The sequence below is a fragment of the Pinus tabuliformis genome, chromosome 7, assembly GCF_031772625.1.
Source record: "Pinus tabuliformis cultivar Carrire ecotype Pingquan chromosome 7, CPIR1, whole genome shotgun sequence".
Classification (NCBI taxonomy): domain Eukaryota; kingdom Viridiplantae; phylum Streptophyta; class Pinopsida; order Pinales; family Pinaceae; genus Pinus; species Pinus tabuliformis.
The window spans coordinates 1,219,508,665-1,219,531,276 of NC_142293.1; the positions used below are offsets into that span (position 1 = coordinate 1,219,508,665).

Here is a 22,612-nt window from a genome sequence, read left to right on the forward strand (position 1 = left end):
AGACGATTGGGTAATCATTACCCGTTGATTTGAATTGAACAATGCCAACCGTGATGGTTGTTACTCGGTCGTTGGATCGTACAATAACTGTCAACTATCTTCCTTATGAACCGTCAACCGACTTAACTTATTATATCGATAATATTTTGCTCCATGAACAAGGTTTTTCTTCAGATTTTCAAGTATGTTTCTTTCGTTAATTATGCCCGTCTGTAACTTGATCTTGCATTGTAAGTTTTGATTTATGCTGATATCAATAATATTTTTCTCCATGAACAAGGTTTTTCTTCAGATTTTCAAGTTAGGCAGCTGGTATTTCGAAGGCAGAGGCGCATCTATTGTAGATCGTTAATCCCTTGTAGTGGATTAGTGGTTTTCCAGGCTCAAATTTGTAAGATATGTATCGTATTATTCTACTCTTACGCCCCTTGCATTTGCATTAGTTGCTAATTCCTGAGAGAGGATTTTGATGGTGATTTTCGCGTCGGTAATGAGAGTTTTGATTTCTCGAGCGTTTTCTATTTGCTCGAAAGTGCGTCTCTAAGATGGACGAGGTTTCGTTCTGGGTTTGGTAGAGATCACCAAATTTTTTGCTTCTAGGTGTCGCAGTAGTCCAAATTTTGTTTTGGGTATGACAACTGTTTTTAGCATAAATCAACTGGGGTTTATATTCTTGTATTTGTTTTGCCTATCTTTGCCATAGTTGAGATGTTGCTTGGTATTCTATGTTTTTCTTCTCTGGACACTGTAATTGTGATAGATTTTAGCCTCTTTGTTTAAGCTCTTACTTTTGCCGTTGTCCTTTCTGAGGTCTACTCATGGCTAAAATTTGTTTTCTGATTTATCACTAGAGGCAATGCCAATTATTGTTTGGTATTTTGTAATTCTTGTTTTAGTCTCTTGGCCCTCTTTTGGTGACATCATTTAGACAACACATTGGATCATTCTCCATATTTGACTCCGTGTTGGACACTTCCTCATTAGTTTCTCCATAAATCAACTGGGGTTTATATTCTTGTATTTTTTTCTACCTATCTTTGCCATAGTTGAGATCTCGCTTGGTATTCTATGTTTTTCTTCTCTGGACACTGTAATCATGATAGATTTTATCCTCTTTGTTTAAGCTCTTACTTTTGCCACTGTCCTTTCCAAGGTCTACTCATGGCTGAAATTTGTTTCCCAATTTATAACTAGAGGCCATGCCAATTACTATTTGCTATTTTGTAATTCTTGTTTTAGTCTCTTGGCCTTCCTTTGGCTACATAATTTAGACAACACATTGGATCATTCTCCATATTTGACTCCATGTCGGACACTTCCTCTTCCTCACCTTTTTGCTCTTCATCATGTCTAACAGACTTCTAGATATTCTCTTTCACTCTCTCTTCATCTTTTTTTATTACATCAGATTTTGCTTTATGCTTCCAGTGTAGCTAAGTACATGGATGATGGCACCCCTACAGATTGGGATCACTAATTGTTCCCTCGAGTTCCATTGACCTTTCTTTTAGTCGTTTGTTTGATAAAAAATAATAAAATAATCTAATCTTATTTGGAGGATAATGAATCTGTAATCTATTTGAAAGTGCTAAATCCCATGGGGGCTGTCACTGTTCATAAAATTCTCTACATTGCCACTCTAGAAGATTACTATGACATGATTATTAAATTAAATGGTTTAAACTTTACTATGAGTCTGAGGCAACATTAGCGTTATAGTTTGAGAGCATTTTGTTTATTTCAGTTAATCATAAGTTGCTTTTATTAATAGTAATTACTGCAATGGTTATAGAATGTAATCTTCTTGGGTATTTGTTTGAGAGGGATCTGGCATCGCATGGTAACTATGTTATTACATGACAACAGTTCGTCAATTTGGACTATTCTTTGGAGAAGGAAAAATGTCAAGCGGTGGGTTTCGCGTGCTGCATCGTGTGAGACCATTTCCTTCAATCTTACTAGAAGTTTAGACAGCTGAAAGAAAAGTACCCTTTAGGAAGAAGGTTCTTTACACTGTAATCTCCCTTTTCATCTTTCTCGTATGCAGTTAGTTGCCTTTATATGGAATACATTCAGCAACAGGTGTAGATCCATTCTATTGGATGCATGTAATTCTAGCTTCTAATCGGGGAACTATTATGGAACTTGGTATCACCCCAATTGTTACCTCGAGCCTAGTAATGCAACTTTTGGTAGGATCCAAGATAATCGAGGTGGATAATAGTGTTCATGAAGATCAGGCACTACTGTAAGTATTGTTGCTATGTTTTAATTTTATGACATTGATTTTGAGTTTTATGATGATCCATTAGCTTGTGAATTCTTCTTAAGTCTCCAGATAGAGTAGTTGTGAATCATCTTTGAGTTCATTTGGAAACCCCAACCCATTCTTTCAGAATTGCAACTAGGTCATTGTATATTTTGAGCTTTTTTTTATCACATCACAATGTAGTCAATGTTGTACTGTGTTGCTAGCTCATAAACTGCTGTCATTAAATATAAAATATTTCTTTCCTTTCGCTCTTATTTTGTTCTCTCTTTCTAAAGAATTTGTAGGTGGCAGTATCTGTAAAAGTTAAGTAACCGTCTGGCTTGGTTTCTGTGTAAATCTTCATAATTTGATTTTTCTCTTATGCAATTGCAGTGAGAGCATAATATGGAAGGAATTTAGTCCTACAACAATTAATAGTGAACGAGGTGTAGAGTTTGAGGGAGCTGTCATTGCATTGTTCCATTTGTTGATAACCAGAACTGACAAGGTCAGGGCTTCGCGAGAAGCTTTTTATAGGAAGAATCTACCAAATGTCACCAACCTGATTGCCACAATTTTGGTTTTTCTCGTTGTAATATACTTTCAAGGTTTTCATGTTGTTTTTCCTATGAGGTCAAAGAATGCACGTGGGCAACAGGAGTCATATCCTATCAAGTTATTCTATACCTCAAACATGCCAATTATTCTGCAGTCAGCTCTTGCTTCAAATTTGTATTTTATTTCCTAGGTACATTTTCTTTTAGTCTTTTATTTACGAAATCTACAGATGCATGTATTTGCAATCTGGATCTAGATAGTTTCATTTGTATTTGGCATGTGTATTTCTATTGTTTTGCAGCTGCTTTATAGAAAGTACAGTGGAAACATCCTTTCCAATCTGCTTAAACACATTTGTTGAATGGCGAACTCAAACACCACAAACATGGCATATTAGAAGATAACTAGATCTAATAATTCAATAACATGAATATAGTGGTAAGAACACACTAGATGCATTCCGTATTTAAGTGAATTTTCTATTCATTATTTTTTATGAGTTTTTCATTGTCATATATTTATCGAATTATATTGATCGATGCATTTGATTATGCAACTTTGTTTTTAAAATTTAAAAAACTAACAAGTGAGAAAAATTTATTCAAAAATAAATATGTTGTTTTTCTTTAATAATTACTCTATTAAACTTCAATAGCTTGGTGTAACCGGTGTATCACACTAATTTATATACTTCGTTTGTTGTGATTTTTTAATATACTGTCTAGATTTTTAATTTAGTTATAAAAAGTAATAGAGTTTTAAGATTTTAATTTAATTATTTATGATTGTGATGGTAAGTTAAGAATCTTGTTCTATATTTTTTAAATATATGTATGTTTACTTTATCTATTTATTCTTTTTTATAATTAATAATAAGATAATAAATTGGAATAAAGGTTACAATTTAGTTATTTTTTTAGAAAGTTGAAATGTATAATGAAAAGTGTTGTTTAGAAATTATGTTATAGAAAAAATTTGCCCAATATCCAGATTAAACACGCACTGGTCACTTCGTTTACAATGTCCATTCACATGTCATTATTCTTCCCCACTCTATGCATTACTCTCCAGTCTATGCCTTACGGCATTTCCTTTGTCACTTTGTTTACAATGTCCATCCACATGTCGTTATTCTTCCCCACTCTATGCATTACTCTCCAGTCTATGCCTTATGATGTTTCCTTTGCAACATCAGGTGCAAATGCTAGTTAGAAGATCATTTTCAATGCAACAAAATGTTTATATAAATGACTAGTAGTGACTTTCACTTTATGTATCTACTAGCTATATTTATACACTTGATGAACCATGTATTGAGTGTCTTTCTAAATCGTGGATTATAATAATGTAATTGGATGGTATATTGGTTTACAACTTTATTTGTTAGGGACATGGGTCACATCTTGTGCTAGGTTTTATAGGATCTATAAAGGAATGAGATACTAGCTCACCTAAATAAATGTGAGTTTTCCTAGTAGTTACTGGTATAGATGGAGTATGTATTTCATGGAGGTAACACAAATAGATCTTAGGGAAATACGAGTCACCTTCAAGTGACTAGTTCCTACTAAGTTGACTTAAGTTAGTATTTTCACCACTTCACTAATTATAAGAGTTTAGAATGGGGAAGAATCTAGAAAAAAATTCAATGAGCTCAAATAGAAGATTAGTGAAGCACTAGCTCTTACATCACCCACTTTGTACAATTATTTCATGGAAACAAGTGGATATATGGATATAGGAGTATTAAGAGCATGGTTACTGGTAAGCCAACAACCCATGATGGAGATCATCATTGATGATAACAAGGTAGCACATTGGCTATGAAAATGTTTATAACCATCTACCAAATTCTAGAAAACCCACACACCTAGGAAGTGGATGATAATTAAAGTTAAACATGAAGAAGGAAGAAGACAAAGATAGTTAAATATTTCAGGAGAGGAAGACATAAAAATGGTAAGATACTAGTTCAAAATACCAAGTGGAAAAGAGGAATAATGAGATCACAAGTAGTATGATGAATAATTCCTACTTGTGATCATAAGAAATTAATAAATTGGATGATGCTTTGTAATGAGGTAGAATAATTATATAAGTTTTCTTATATTAATGGAGATGAGGAATGGTGAGGGAAGTTAGAGATGAAGATTTGGTTATGAAATTTATAGAAGAGTTTAAAAAGATATTATAGAAAAAATATATGAAATATTTAATTAAACTAATTAAATAAATATGAATTAATTGTTATTACTACTTATTATATAGTTCTATAAAGAAATCATTTATATAATCCATAATTGAATAAATATTTTGTTTTTGAATTTTTTGAATTACATTATCATATTAATTGTTTTGATATTTACTTAAAGTATTATGATTACAGTTTAGAGTATAGTTAACAAGTTTGACATGATTAGCTTCCAAAATTGCAAATTCAGCAATTTAAATGTATTAATTTGATTATTTGAATTCTACATATAATTAAAATTTCATATTAAAAAAATAAAAGATAATAATTTTATATTAAAATAAAATTATAAAAACAATAAATTATATATTAAAAAATGTGCAGTGGCTAAAACCAAAAGTTATATATTAAAATACCTTAGAAAATATTAAAATATCGCATAGAATGGTAACTATGTTCCTAGTTCATATGAAAGTATTACATAATGATAAGTTCTATGTGTAAAAAAATTGTCAAATAGTTATTCTCTAACCCTACTAAATTTTATATGCTCGAAATCTTTTTGTAGTTAATAGAATCCTAACTCAAATTTGGTAACTATTCTTGAATGCTTTTCATATTGAATTGAATCCTAACTTGAAATTGGTAACTATGGTTTGGATTTTATTGGCTGCATCATTTTGGTATAAACATGATATTGTGTTTATAGTCTAAAATTTTTGGCTGTACATAGGATTGGGGTGGAATGAAGTTTATTGAGCATGCATGTATACCAGGGAGGGTGATAATCAACGTTTCATAGTTAATCGTTGGCAGTCAAACTACTGGAGTCATTTTGTAAGAACAACAATTATTGAGCTAGTGGCCGTCATGACAGAGTGAAGGTAAAAGAGAGGCCTAGTGCACTCAGTTATTGAGGTCACAGTCTGTAAAGTTTAGTTGCAGGGACTAAGTGAATCCCCATTTTGGTGGTCATGGTTTGAAAAAAATAAACTTGTAAGTACATGAAATGCAGATAATGTTCAAGTGACTGACTAACTCCATGGGTTTTCCAATTTTTATAAGATATTTGGAACAAGAAATGTGCGAAAGCATCAGAATGAATTTCCTCCCCATCAGACAGAAGATAAAGTGAATTCATTTGCCTAGTAGGTGAGAATGAAGGATCCAATCTACTCGAGCTTGTGAGAAATAGATATTGTTATGAATGTCTGATTTGTGATGAAATACACCATTGGGTGTTGTTTCCACATTGAAACTTTCGAGGTGGCAGAGCGTTACCAAGTTTTAGGACAATTAGTAATGTCAAGACATAGATATGTTCATAGGTTTGGTCTTTGATAAGGTGGTGAGTCATACTGAAGTCCGACCTGAAAATGCAAATATCACTGTCATTCAGTTTCACTTTTTATCAAAACATAGTTGTGTCGAGTTGTTTGTCAAAAGCGTTGGCTATTAGGAACATGGAGAGGGATGATATCGCCAAGGCGAACAACTACAGTAGCTCCTTTCTACCATGTTTTTATAATAGGTCAAAGGCAATTAACAATGATGATTATACTTTTAAATAGGTCAAGTTACATTGAAATAGAATAGGCAAAACCATGTTAACAATGTTCATTATACTTTTAAATAGGTTAAGTTACATTGACATACATAAAATAAAATGATAGATTATTAAAGTTTAGCTCAAATTAACAATGGTAAATTGATTTTATTACTTTACACTAATTATTTTAGCAATCTCATTTGAATTTGATTGGATTCGGAGAAATTAACTTAATCTTAATATATATGTTAAAGTCTATATAAAATACTATAAAAATGATTGTCATACATAGTTCATCAATTATTCACATTCTCCCAAACTAACATATAGATAGACTTCAATATTCTACTCAATAATTTAATCATACATCACTTCATACTCCCCTCAATATAATAAAAATAACTAAATTATAATAGGTAACTCAGTATAATAAAAATGACAAAATTATAATACATAACTTCATGCTCCACTCAATGTAATAAGAATGACTAAATTATAACTCTTACCACAAAGTAAAGGTGTCACCCATATGTTAAAGTGTTTCACTGGACAACTTGGTACAACTATATATAAATGGAGAATACTTCTTAAAACAACTTTAGAGAATATTTACTTTACAACTAAAACCAAACACACTAAAATATTCATGCATTACCGCATTAATACTCCATAACATGTTAATAGGCCCGGACACCATTGACTTCGTCTATATTCTTTAATACATGCAACAAATTGACCGGCCTCCTACTATATGTCCATGTCCAAGCTTTTGAATGCCTTTGTATTGGGACTCAACTCCGTAATCATGCACTGTACTTCTGTCATCTCCCCTTGACCTTTTACTCTATTTCCAAGGCCAGGTAGACTATCTAGAGTCTTTCACTTCAAAACACTCAATAACACGATCTCCTCCTGCAGCTCCTAATACAAATCTATAGATCCTGGCCTACGTCAACACCGCACACTCATAGGGTGAAAATTTTCTCATACCAGATCCACAACGCCACGTTTCTATTGCAACACCTTCGAAGCACAAAGAAACAATGGTGACCCGCACGTGCTTTAGTGGAAACCCTACGAACAACGAAATGGTGATGTGTTGTTTTCCGAAATTTCCTATCTCGCACTCTTTGTCAGCAACAGCTCTGCGCACTAGCGACCAAACCATGCCAGATTGTGTTCACTCGAAAAATCATATCTACAACGTGGGCCTTGAGCAGTGTTAGATCCCAATGTCATTTTCATGGCCCCAGCCTTGGCCATATCGTTATGAATGATTGATAAACAGTTAAATTCATGAAAGACACTCACAATCTCATGGGTCTTCACTCCGGCCACTACAACAGTCCGTCTGACCTTTGTCGCCTCGGCCTCAGTCAGCCTTGCCTCCACATCCTCTGCGCACTAACATGTGAATGGACTGCCATAGGGTTGGCACTTTCTTCTTCCTACATGGGACTGTCTCCATCGATTTCTCCAATAGGCGCGGCGCTACTTCCAACACCTCTATAAATTGCTATCATGCCTGTGACCTTGGATTCTGAACTGATTCATCCCTCTTACCAACTCATGCTAGGGATATCTGCTATTTTTCCCCACCAAAAATGTATGCTTGCCTTGATGGAACTTGTCGCTACCTTTATGTCACTGTTGTGGCCGTAAAAACTCTCAGTTTCTGAGACGTTAAGTGGTTCAGATTCACAGAATGCTATACGGATTCGATTCTGATACAATATTACCAAGGCCATGACCATGGTCATTATCATTATGGCTTCCATGATGTAGTTCAGGGCTTTCCCGAGGCCTATTAGAGAGAGCCCTGTAATCAAGCACATGGATAACACAATTCTTTTTGGCGTAACTCTCATACCAGTTGTTAAAGAAAAGGAGAGATAAACAGAATAGACACAGCTAGACACCAATTATAACAGAGACAAAATTTAAGTGGTTCATGTAATATGGTTTACTTCTATATAAAAATATCTATGCAATATATAAAACTATCTATGCAATATAGATTAAGATTAAGTTGAAGGAAAAATGGCCGAGCCTTTTGTCTTTATTTTTTATCATTTTCACAGTCTCCTTTTTTCTACAATATTTTACAGGAGACAAAATTTAAGTGGTTAATGTAATATGGGTTATTTCTATATATCCGAAGTTTCATCTTATTTTTGTTTGCTGCGTTCTTCCATCTGCGGCTGCGGTTCTCCTGCGTTATTTTTTTATATTTTTTATAATCTGCGAAAATAGATCTGTGAGCAAGTCTTCTTTTAAGTGGGTATTTTTGGATAGAGTGGTTTATTAAGCGAAATTCGGTGATTTATTTTCAATTCCGTCAGCTTCTGGAGGGCAAGCTCATTCGCATATCATTAGTGAAGCACCAGCTCCCACTATTCCCACTATTCCCACTATTCAGGTGGTCCAGGCCTCACTCAATGAAGCTTTGAAGTTTTCCAAAAGTGTCTTAATATGTCGGTTCAATGGCTTTTGGCCGCGGTTGACAACTCTCCACAATTGGATATCGTAGGTATGGAAGGCTGTCATTTCTGATGAAATTAATATCTACCCCTGTTCTAGGGGTTTCTTTATAGTAGATTTTGAAAATCAAAGCAGACAATGTATTCTAGATTCCGACCCTTGTTTTTGGGAAAACTCAGACCTATTCATAAAGCAATGGAACCCATCATTCCATCCCTCAATAGGAGTCATAACCTCAGCGCCAGTTTGGGTGAGATTGCAAAGCCTACTCTTGCATCTATGGAATCTCTCCTCACTAAAAGCCATTGGAAATTCAATTGTGAAATTTTAATGCAGAGGAATATGCCCGAACCACCTATGCATGCATCTGTGTGGAAATGGACATCAGCGGCGGATTCTTAGCTGAAATAAAACTAACGAGTAAAGACTATGTGTGGAACCAGAAACTCGATTATGAAAGTGTCCTCTTCACATGTCGATCATGCTTTGAGACGAGCCATCTAGCCAAAAATTGCCCGAAAGCCTCCCATAAAAATTCTCCTAGAAAAAACCATGACAAATCTACATGGTGGGAAGTAGCACAAAAAGAATAGTACATTGTCATCAAAGAAGAATACTCTAGAGAAAACTCTGAATCACAAGAAAGAAACAACTCTCAAGATAAGCAGGGAGAAAGCCCCACCTAGCAACAAAAAAGTGAACTCGACAACCCCTCAAGCATCAACAGTTATGAGGATCGGATACCGCACAAAATAAATCTTCATTTAATAGCAAAACAAATCTCCTAGACCAAACTTTTTCTCCATCTATCTTCAAGTGGACGAACACAATAGATCACGAAGCTAAGACACCAATGTTGCAAGAACCAGAAGAGATGAAGGAGATGCAAGATACATGAAGTTGGAAGACCATAGAGAAAAAAAGAAAGCTACAACATCAATCTCGCCAAGAAAGACGAGGAGACAAACAATTAAAATCTGAGAAAATTATAGGTCCGATAGACCAATTTGGTCTCACTTGACCTTAACCACTATCATCATCATAAAATGGCTAGTTTAAGAAAAAATGGCTAAGCCTTTTATCCTTATTATTTATCATTTTCACAGTCTCCTTTTTTCTACAATATTTTTTTCTCTGATGAGTTAGTTTATCATGTTTTCCTCACTCTTTATCATTTTCACAGTTTCCTTTTTTCTACCATATCTTTACAATGGTCCAAAATAATTACCAATTGATATATGGTCCAAAAACAATTATCAATGAAGTCATCATGTTTTTAAATGACTTTTTAAATTAGTTCTAAATTAGTTAGAACTCATTTGAACTATAAAAAAACAGATCAAAATATAGATCAAGTAAAAAATATACAAAATATAAATATATATATATTTTCATGTGTATCCATATGAATCCAAATTATTCATATATAAACATGCAAAAGCTATATTTTATATAGCAAGAGTAAAGATAACTAAAATCCATAACAAGGTAAGAGTGCAGATAACCAAAACCTATAGTTTGAAAAAATTTAACATGTCAAATCTAGATTTTGTTCTAGTGATGGGTTACTAGGATCATAATAGAAGAGTTCAATAATCAAGCCCATTAACATCAAGTTACATAAATGATTTGGTGCTCTTGATTAACCTCATACATTACAAAATCCATTGGAAACATCACAATCCTCCTAATTGTGAAATCTTAAAAATTATTAAATATGTTGGATTTTGACTGATATCGACATTATAATTAATTACTTAGCATTAGCATGAGCTAAATTGATGCATAATCATAAATTATTATTATTATATTATTATTATATTATTCCTATTTAGACTAATTTCGTACTAAACTACACCTTTTTTTAATAGCCTGACCATTTTTGAAGTGAAATAAACTAAATTGCATGAGAATATCATGCTAAAAATTATTGTTAAATAAACTATATTACATTATATACGATAGAAAAAACTAATAGATACTAAAAATTCAACAACTTAAACAAACAATGATATATTAAACATTACACCCAAACTATTAACAATTTGTTTTCACGTCAAAGAGGTTAAAACTTTTTTTAATTATACAGGGTGGTGCATGGGAGATTGAAATGTTATAATGGCTTGGTTGTGGGCAAGAGATATTGTATATGTGGGTTTGTTGAAGCATATGCTCTCAGAGATAATTTGAAGTTGGTTGGACCAAACCAAATGAGACTGTATAACGAACACGGAAATTTACCCCAAAAAAAATAAATATATGCATTATTTTAGAGAGACTAATCAGAGTAATGGCATAATCCAGAAATGGAGATCGATCTCCCACACTGGGAGTCTAAAGAGAACTTCTATAGCAATCACATCTTGTGTTGCGGAGGCTGGATTGGTTAAAACGTTGACAAGAAAATGGAGCATTAGTGAGAACAAATTGCAACTCCCGCCATACGAGTTATAGATCTTGTCGATTCTAGAATGTTCTTAAAAATAAAACCGTGGAGGGAGAACTTAACATACAAGTTATAGGTCTCGTAGATTCTACAATATTTAAAAAAGAAATCTTTGTGGAAGGAGCACTTGAAAGTAATGGCGAAACCCTGTGTTAGGTTGTTGTGATTTTAGTTCTAATTATTAATGGAGTTGTTTTTAATGAGTATTTTTTTTAGTTTTTTGTGTTAAAATTTGGTGGAAAATTTTGAGGTGAAATTTTGATTTGTGTTATTTAAATTGGTTTTTTGATTTTATATATAAATTTAGTAATATAATAAAACTCCTAAAGCAATTCAATTGTGCAGGAATGACCTATCAAATTTGTGATTTTAGAAAAATTAGACTGAAAATTCCACCTAAAAAACTTCAGTAACACAGCTTAGATCCTATTTCTTACAATGATGTTTTATATTTCTAATTAAAAACACTTGTATAAAATATGTAATCCTGTTTTGATTTGATCAAAGCTGGTTGGCAGCCTCAAGGGCTCCTCACCTGAAATCTATGTGTTTCATTCATTTAACATTTAATCTTCCTTTATTCAAATTGGTATCAGAGCGTGGGTAGGAGCTGAGTCTCACTGTGTGTGATTGATTTAATTATGTAATATATCATTGGTGTGCACCTGAGGCTGAGGAGGAGGTGTGATAGATCGTTGGTGCGTTGAGGTCTGCCGGCGGAGATGGCCGGACTTGTGTCCGCGGTTTGAAGGTCACTGTAAGGGAGACTAAGTGATTGGAGACAGCGCAAATCGGAGGTGTGAGTACATATTTTTCAAGAGCGGTTCATCTGTGTTGAGCCAACCATAAAGTGCTGGAAGTCGTGCCTGTCAGAGCCGATCTGTGTTGAGAAGAGGCGTTGTGAACCGATTTTGATTTTTTATCTGGAATCCAACACACGCCCAGAGTAGTTACATCGATAAAAGTAGTTGTGCACAAGAGCGGAGAGTGGGCTTCACACCATAGTAAGAGAGCGTTGGTCGTATAAAGTGCTACTATTAATTGTCTCGTCAAACATTCCGTGAAGGCGGTGTGATTGTCAATGAAGTTAAAAAGAATTTCGTGCATGACTTGCAGAGCTGTAGTGTTAGGGTGGAGAGCCGAAGTGTTAGCATGTTGAGGGTCGAATGGTACGGTAATTTTTATTTTTATTTTTTTTGCACGACCGACACAGAATTCACTAAGAGAAAAGTTTCCTTGCGATGGGAACAATTTCAAAATTGCAAAATCTTGCATTGCAGTGAAGAAGTTCAGAGTTACAGGGTGCCCTGAGCAAGGAAATTATTATTTTTTAAAATGGTTTCATAAGTTATGAAGTGTATAACTTCGTTGTGCCTGGTCAGAGTGAACTGTATAATTGAGTTAAGTTGAAGATTGCAATGCCAAGAGCCCTCGCGTGAAAGAATTTTGGAAATTATTTTTTGGTCATGATTTCTCTTTTAGAACGACTTGTTATTTAGGGGTTTTTATTATTGTGTGAGCTTTATAGTTCCTTTTGTCCACCATCAACCGAAGAGTTGAGAAATTAGAAGTTCCCATTATACAGATATTAAATTTTGTATTTGGTAGTGAGCTAGTGTTGTGATTGGTGTAATTATATCTTTTAGTTAAAATGGTGAATCTCCTTGCATAAACATTTGAAAGAGGCCAATAAACTGTATGGCGCCAACTATGTTAACTAGAAATTCAAGCTTCAGACTCTCATGGAAGGTTATGGCATATGGGAGATCACAGTTTCATCGAAAGTTATGACATATGGACGATCACAAAGGAAGAAGAAGCAAAACCAACTGTTGCTCGTGGCCTATATCAATCCAAGATTTGGAGAAGCACGAGAACAAAGCAAAGGTATTACTCAAGATGCTTGTTAAAGATAATATAATTCCTCACACTGGTGATTGAAATACCTCTAATAAAACCTAGAATACACTTAAGGAGTTGTATGAGACTAAAAATACAAATTTGGTCCTATTCATGAAAAACAAGCTCCTTTATATTAAAATGGAAGAAAATGAACCTATTAGTGCTTTTATTTCATGATGAAATACTTGAAAGATAAGTTGGGAGATGTAGGAGAATCAATATCTAGCATTGATCTTGTGAAGATTACTTTAAATGGAATGTGAGAGTACTATGAAATGTTTATTACAAGTCTCGTAGCACCAGAGAAAGCTCCCAATTTTGAAGAATTGGTAGGTATGATGCGGCAAGAAGAGCGGCGTAGGAATTTGAAGCCTCGGAATCTAGATTTAGCACTTTTGGCGAATAAGAAGATCTTTAAAGGGAAAAAGGGAGGTAGAAGTAAAGGTGAAATTCCATCTCAAAGAAGACCATTTCCAAAACCAAATCAAGGTATTCCATTTGTCATAAATGATTTTGGAATGAAAGTTTTTTATTGTTGTTGAAGTGGGCATCTTTCGAGGGACTGCTATAAGACGAAAAGTGATGAAGCTGGGCATAAGCATAGAATACATTTAGGACATTTTGTAGGAGAAACCCTTAATTACGATCTCAAAAACCTTAAGTTGTTTCTATCTAATGCTATGTTGTCTTCTAAAACAAATGATGTTAATGCTTGGCCTATGGAATCTAGAGTCTCGATTCAGATGAAATGTAATAGGAGTTGGTATGAGAACTTCAAGGAATCAAGCAATTGTGCTAACATTTATCTTGGAGATGTTTGTGCGCGTCAGATCAAGGGATATGGGGACATTCTTGTAACGTTGCCAAATGGCAATGTCTAGCACATCCATAATGTTATGTATGTTATCGAGATTAAGAAAAATCTGATCTCTGTGTCCACAATCACATATTAGAATATAAAGGTTGAATGCTTCAAAACACATTGCATAGTGAATAACTTGATGGATCATTGTAAACCTATTTCTTCACGAGTCATAGTTGGACGCCTATACAAGCTTGATGTCACCAGCAAACACCAACCACTTACTTCTACAACTATGTCAATAGAAAGTCTTTGGCACCAAAGTTATGGTCATATAAATTATCATGAATGTTTGTTGTCCTAGAAACATAGTATGGTCGAAGTAATAGAAGGGAATGTTTATCTCACACCTGACATGTACCCACTAGACATTGGGATGGCATCTACATGGATTTTTTGGATCTTTTTCCAACATCTAGGAAGGAACATGACTATTTGTTCATGGCATGGATTTCTTAACAAGATTCATGTTTGTATGCCTGCAAAACCACCGTTAAGGGACTTGATGCAACAAGGGTGTTATTTCAAAATTTCAAGGTGAAATTTAGGAGGCTAAGGAGCATCTTCTTAGATAGGGATCTGATATTTCTTAGTGCCTTTTGAACTAGACTTGGGAGAAGATTGACACAAAGTTGAAGAGATCTATAACTTTCCATCAAAATGCAATGATGGATGGAATTAATAAATAGGACATTGGTTCAACTTTTAAGGGGTTATAACGATAAACATCCAAATATCTACGATGAAAATTTAATTTATGTCTAACATTTATACAAAATACTCATTCACAATTCTAATTGCTAGTGCCCCTTCCAAAACTTGTTTTTGCTATTTTCCACTACCATCCTTAGATATCATTTGGATGGCAAGGAGGTGTGATAGAATACATCACACACACACACATACATACACACACACACTCACTCAGAGAGACAGGAATTCCATTTGTGCATATAAGAAACAATGGAGAAGTGGCGGGAGGTAAGAGTTTGGTTGCATCTAAATAAATAAAGGCTATAAGGTCTCAATAAGTAATTCAACGATTTGTGGCATGGTGCTTTTAAACTATTGATGAAATTGAGTGGTAATGCCTACAAAATAAATCTACCCCATATATATGCATTTTATTTTGAACGAATGTGGAAAGTTTAAAACTCGGTGAACCTTCCATGTTGGATATGGAAACTAAGGCATATGTCCTACCCACCATAAATGACTCAGCATTAAAGTTGGTAGAATAAATATTTTTGTAGAGGAAGTATATATCTACTATTTGGTGTTACATGAACTTTAGTGAATAGGGTTGAAAAGGAATCTTGCGGGGAATACCAAATAGTACTCAAGTAGAAGGTAGAGGAAAATTTTCCTATGATTATTGAGTAAATTATTTTCTAGACCAAAAGTCTCTCTAAACGGGGAGGTATGGTCCTTAATGGATCATTGTATAATTTTTCATCTATCTTGGTACTTTACTACAACAACCATATAAATTAAGTTGGTGGTAAATGCAGATAGTCATCAATCCATTATAAGTGTTGCTAAATGCAAGGCAGTCCCCACCCATTACATATACATAAGTGTGAAACAAAAATTGTCAAATATGAGACCAGTAGAAACATTAGAATTTATTATCGGTGGTGTTTCAGTTACTCGACAACCCAATGCTCAATATTATTGTACATAACTCTCATATTTTCAACAATATTAAGCTAAATCATAATGATAGCTCCTTACACTAGGAAGAAAAGGAAAAAATATGTATAAACATATAAAAAAAAAGAAAAAAAAATACGATTTAAAAGTTGACATTAGATATGTAAGTTGTATTAGGTTGCAACTTTTGTTGAATCATGTTATTTGCACTTAGAACTTTGTCAATGGAAGGAGTTACTAAATGAATAGAGAAGGGACCACTGAAAAGGTAGTTCAAAGCTCAATTGGCAACCCAACTCCTTTGCATCAATTTCCATGAATTAGATTTTCCTATATAATTACAAAAGAAACATGTAGAAGTCAAATTTTCCTATATTGTACACCCAATACAAAAAAAACAAAATAACCCTATAGAACACTTCACCTACATTAGTTCTACTGATTTAAGATCGCTGCCTCCATTTTGGTGCCCATTAATGAATAAAATCCAGCTAGTTTGGACAGTATGGTTTTTTCAACACGTACCCTTCTATGGGCTTACACCAAAGGCAGCGAAAACTGATATTTCTTTTGGAATATAGATGAGAACACCTCTCTTTCTAGGTGTGGGTCAAGGTGGACTATAATATTCATCCCAACTATATTGGTAAGACAGCTTGAGAAAAAGACGAAGTGTAAAGAAAGTTGTTATTTGGTTATTTTTGGATTGTATATTTGGAGAATATTTTAGAAAATAATTTTTTCAAACTTTCATCAAATTCCAAAATATTTTCAAAATCTAAAATCAAATTAAATTCCTTCAAATTTAACCTACCAAAATAAATTTTATCAAATAAATTGTATCAAATCTTATGAGTGGTTTTCTAGTAAATGAATATTGTTGGAATAAAAGAGGCACCTCTCCATCGTTTCGTAGAGCATCATCTTTACTAGGAGCTGCGACGTGGGGCAAACGACAATGCCACTGAGATCGACGTGTGGTTTTCCTATTGCATAAATTCCACGTAAGAATGAGTTTTTAGTTGTTACAGTCATGCCCGTTGGGTTACACAGATCATTCCTTTTGCAGTTTACTTATTTATACATGACTTATAAGCTTCCTCAACTAGGAAAAATAATTCAACAAATACTTTGAGAAGAGTTGAATTGTTTATACGACATAGCAAACTCCATAGGATTGTCCTGCATTGAATAGGAATGGACATTCTGTAGATACTTTTGATCCATAAGCATTATCTCTCAATGCATTTCCATAGTCGCAAGCCCTTCATATTTACAATCATAGAATTTCTTAAATGAAACGAATATATCCTAAGTGGATAATTTTGGAATATTCCATTATAGAAAGATAGAAACAAAACATACTCGCATCACAAAAGGGAGAGCATGAAAATTTTGAATGTATATATTTTAACTAGTTACAAAATCATAACGGTTATATCTTAAGTGATAACTTTGGAATATTCTATTATTGAAACAAAAACAAAATACAAACTTGCATCAAAACATAGTAAGACAATTTTCAATGCATATTTTTTAATGAGTTGCAGAGTCATTATCCAGTGGCCATGTTTGTACATTTAAATTTTAACAATTTCAGGTATGCAAATCCATATTAATTTACAACTACAATTGGTCACCACCACTGTGTTGCCGAAGATAAATTTAATGATGCCATCAATATCTACTTCTCCGCAAAATTGGGAAATGGAGTAAACACATAAATTGTCATGTTATTGTTTTATATTGCAATGATATACCACCGAGAGGTTTGTGCGTACACAAAGTGCCATGACTTGGTACTTTTGAGCTACCATAGTGTTGTGGAACGTCATGTATTTCATAATAAATCGATTTCAAGAAACAACTACCACACAAAAAAGCGTTAGTAGTTTAAGATGACAAGGACATTACACGCTTAGGTTAAAATTTTTACATAATCATATATCTATATTATAATCAAAATTTAAGAATATTTATAGCAACAACATTGATTGAAATCGTTACTAAAAGTTGCAGAATTGAACATAGTTGACCCACCTAGCTTAGAGTGATTCCCATGTAGTTAGGTTAGTTATGGGATAGCGAGTAGAATGTGCTGGGAAAAAATTATTCTCATGTAGTTAGGTTAGTTATGGCATAGCCACTAGAATGTGCGGGAAAAAAATAGTTTCTCTTTTCAAAGGTAAGGAAAATTTTAAGGATGAGAATTTATCTTAAAGTTTAGAAATTTGAGCAAATCTCATTAGTCCATGATATGAAAATTTGTAATGAGTTTTTGTATGTCTCTATAAAATTTTAGTGATTTCAAAAGTAAAATAATTTTATATTATAAATTTTTTGCGAACTATTTAAAAAAATGAAAACTGGCAAATCTTTTTATTGGAAAAAAATCATGGAAAATTAGCACACCTATGAACATTAGCCCCTCAAATTTTGTTAACAAGAGAGAAATATGTGGGATCACCAAATCAGTGACAAATTCAAAGTAGTTAGTGAATTTCTAAATGGTAAGAAATATTGTTTAATGACACATGTTAAATGGAAGTATCGACATGTAAAATTGTAAAGCATCATGGCATAAGTTGGCCCTCAATACCGTTGATATTTCAAAGTTGGGAAACTTTATCGATGAGACTAGGAAAGATTACATTAAAGGTGAAATAAGACATCATTTTTTTGTATAATCAAGTGTTTACAAATTAATTTTTAAATTATAATAAAAGTACTTTGTTTATTTCTAAATTTTAGCATTAGGATTTGCATAAGTCATAACTAAAGTAGTAGTCAAACTACAAATGGATTGCTAGAGTCCTATCTCTATAGGAATTAATAAGCATCAAAAAAATTAATTCATGATATATCTCACATTGAAAAAATAAAAAATTATAAAAACTAAATAAATTATAACTTTTTTTAAGTTACTATTATTATTATTATTATTATTAAAAGAATTTGTAGGTTTTAACCCTGTACAAAGATTACATGCAAACAAATTCTTAAAAATATAAAAAAAATAATGGCGAGAGCATAAAACATAAAAAAAAGATATAGACAGGTAATTTCCCCTGGATCGCGAAATTGGGACCACTAGATTGATTTTTCATTATATTCCTTTCAATGTTACAATACATTTTTATATATGTCAAAGCATCCATAAACCCCAATCCATTAACCCTATATTAGCACATAACTGTCGTCCCCTTGACCAGATCTACAAGATACCATGGGCAGAAAACCATCATGCCCAAAACCATGTGCAAACCCCATACACAAAACCATAGGTAGGTCGCCCACCTAATGTAGTGTCCAAAACAAAAATTCGCAGGGCATTGCATCAAACCCCATAAAGTGGGGCTACCACCCCTCTTAAACCCCCCGACAGGGGGTGCTAGTTGCCCCCCTTCTAACCCCTTGGCTTCACGAGTGGGGCTAGTCGTGGAAAGAATATAACACACACCCAACATTCTCCACTTGTTTTTTCTCCATACATGAGGTAACATGAGAGCTTAATCATTGGTCTCGCCCTGTAATACCCATTGTTTCTCTACACCAAGAAACGTTCTCAGTGCTCACAGACTTCGTCAATTCATTTGCAATATTCTTCAAAGTGTCCACCTTTACCAACAACACCTTTTTGTCCTCAACCATATCCATGTTATGTCTCCATTTTTATTCTTCTTCATAGTAAAAGAAGGTTGGATTTCTAGGGCAGGGAATGACTAGGTCCATGGAGCAAGTTATGTCATAAGGGGCCTCGATGGAGTTTTGAGGAGTTTCTTTGAAGTCTAACGACATTCTCTTGGTATACTCCATCATCCGCACAATTTTCCTTTTGTTGCGGCACATTCCGACCACTTTCAGAAAAATGAGTTATTAGTGGGCTTGACTCAATTAATTATGCTTAAGGTGGAATTCCGAGAGGAATAAGTGGTCGAACACCTTAGTGTAATACCTCGTTAGATCCTAAACGAGAAGATATACGCGATGGGATGGTTAGATGAGAGTTTCAGTGACTTTGAGAGACATGATGGCCAATTTACTATTTCCCCACACTAAAAGGAATATTTTAATTGAAATCAAAGAGGGAAAAGTGTTCCATGATTAAAATAATAATAAAACAGAAGACTCTAGAGGAGTCCATGAAATCTATAAAATAGGAGGAGGAAACCATTGGAGGACATTTTGGTTTTGATATTGTTTCTTATATGAAAGATTGAGAACCTAGTTCTCTACTCCATTGTGATGAGCCCCAAAAATGGGTAACTGTATGGGATCATTTTGCCTATTACTCTTGATTAATCCACCATTATTCATAGTTTTATGCATGCTTTTGAATATATTTATGTTAATTGATGAATGAGAATAGTCACTTGACCACAAAAGTCTAATACGTGCTTATTGCAGATTTTGGACATCTTTTGGACCAAGGACAAGCATTTATGAGCAAGTTGACAGCCAAATACAAAGGAACAGGTTGAGGATTTGTAGGAAGGGTGTCTCCTACACTGAATGACCCCTTCCTCGAGTTCTCCACCATCAGCTCGGAGTTCAACAGCTCACCAAAGTTGATTTTAAGGGGCAGCCGAGCAGATTTTGTGAAGTGGCTGATTAACTGTAGTTTTGAGCAGCCAAGCCCATAAAGTTAAGAAGGGTTGTTGGGAGTCCTCGTGGTGCATAAGTAGGAAGGCTTCAAGCCTTGGTAGTTTAGCTATTGAACAGTTGCTTTTCGCACTTTAGAGCAGCTCTGCCTTTTAGCTCATTTTCGAGCTCTTGCTCTAAACAATTTTGTGACACGATTATTTTTTTGAGTAATGGAGATAAATTTAACTTTGCACCAGCTCCGAGCTTTCTTAGGAGGCTGTAGCTCTTGGGGTTGGGCCCAAAGCAAGTGCTAGTACCTCCTTCGTGAACTTTTATGTGTTTTCCTTACATCCGTGGAATAATTTCTTCTATTTAGGTTAAGTTCTTGCTTTGTTACTTAGGTTGTTTTTAATGATTAAAATAACTTTTCATGCTTCAGGTTGATTTGATACTTTGGTAACAGAAAAGCTATGAAAAAAGGCCATCAAGTAATCCTTGATCTCACCTCTCCCTCCTTGGGACCATGAGCTGAGACTAAGGCATACTTGTTGCCACAAAAACACTATTTTTGCCTTTCCATGCAATTGCTAGTGTTAGATTTTTAGTTGGAAAAGTTGATACCAGTTGTACTTGCATGTTTAGATCTATTCTTTCTTAGTTTATATAGTTATCTTGTATGATTTCCTATCTATAAAATTTTGTTCATCATGTTTCTAGTTTTAGGTGAGATTAGGTCAAAGTAGATAGATCTCTGGTTTTCTAGTCTTTGTTCGATGAGTTTTGGAAAATAGTGTGCAAAGAAACTGTAATACATCCCTACCTATCCTTCCTCCATCATACACTCTGCTCCAACCCCTAATCCAAGATTCCTTCCCTTCATTCGCTACACCTTGCCGATTTGCCCTAATTTCTATATTTTTGTGCAACATTTCTTTCTCCATCCTTGAGCAAATCCAACTATCTTCATCACTCCTGAGCTTCATTTACCAAGTCCCGTACCTTTTAACAGCCTTATCCACCCTTCATTCCCACCTCCCTACCATATTTTCTCCATCAATCCTCTCAAATCCTCTTTCAGACCTTCCTGTAGAACATCCTGTAGAACCCCTGTGGACTTCCTGTAGAAGTTCACGTGAGCAGTTTTTCGAGATCTAATCGCTGTGAAACTCTCTGGAAGGATGCTAAGGACCCCTTAAGCCCTCTTCTCACCTTCCCAATCTCCTGCAAGTGCCTACTCCATTTCCTTTCGCCAATCAACCAATGCACAGTCAAAAACAGTTAAAGCACATGCATAATAATTCTGCAACATTACTCAAAAATACAAAAAGATGTTTTTGTTTTTTTTTTTTCAAATTTTACTTCAGGAGTAGCTTAGTCACATGCATTTTACCTTTCCAAGAGTCAATGGCATCCATTTCGGCATCTTTCATCTTTTTCTTGCAGTAGGGCTAGTCAGTAAAACTAGGGTTTGCTAGGGTTTGCATTTCTTTTCATCTTTCAGCTTCTTTCTGCAAGTAGATTAGCCTCCTTTGAGTTAGCTTTTATTCATCACAGTTAAAAGCTCCTTCTAAGAGCTCATAGAGGTTGGCCTAAGCTCCCAGCGGACTTGTGCCAGCTGATCAAGTGACAGCTTGTGGCAAGAGCTAATACTTGTGCATATAGCACCGTCGCTTCCAAGTTTATTACGAACTACCGGGTTGATAAGAGTAAAGAAGAGAGTCCCAAGAGTTGCAGCATCATTGCTACAATACTAGATCCCACCATCTTTTTAGCGCCATTGACAGGGGAGCGTCCGAGTTTTTGTGATTGCTACTTTTATTCTATTTTCTACTGCAACCTTCTGCTAAGTAGTTTATTTCAGTAAGCGTAGATTAGACATTTCTCGCTTTCATTTAGCATTTCAATTCTCTAATTTCAATTCTGCAAGCGTAGAATAGCATTTGATTTCTGCACTTTCAATTCTGCAAGCATAGCCTAGCATTTCATTTCTACAATTTCAATTCAGCAAGCGTAGATTAGCATTTCATTTCTGCAATTTCAATTTTGCAAGCGTAGCCTAGCATTTCATTTATACAATTTCATTTCAGCAACACAGATTAGTCCTTTCCTGCTTCCATTTCAATTCTACATTTTCA

General features: G+C 34.3%; 1 pseudogene; it reads left to right on the forward strand.

Annotated features, from left to right (window-relative positions):
- The first annotated feature begins 1,901 nt into the window (after positions 1-1,901).
- On the forward strand, positions 1,902-3,170 carry LOC149251788 (uncharacterized; annotated as a pseudogene).
- The last annotated feature ends 19,442 nt before the right edge of the window (positions 3,171-22,612 follow it).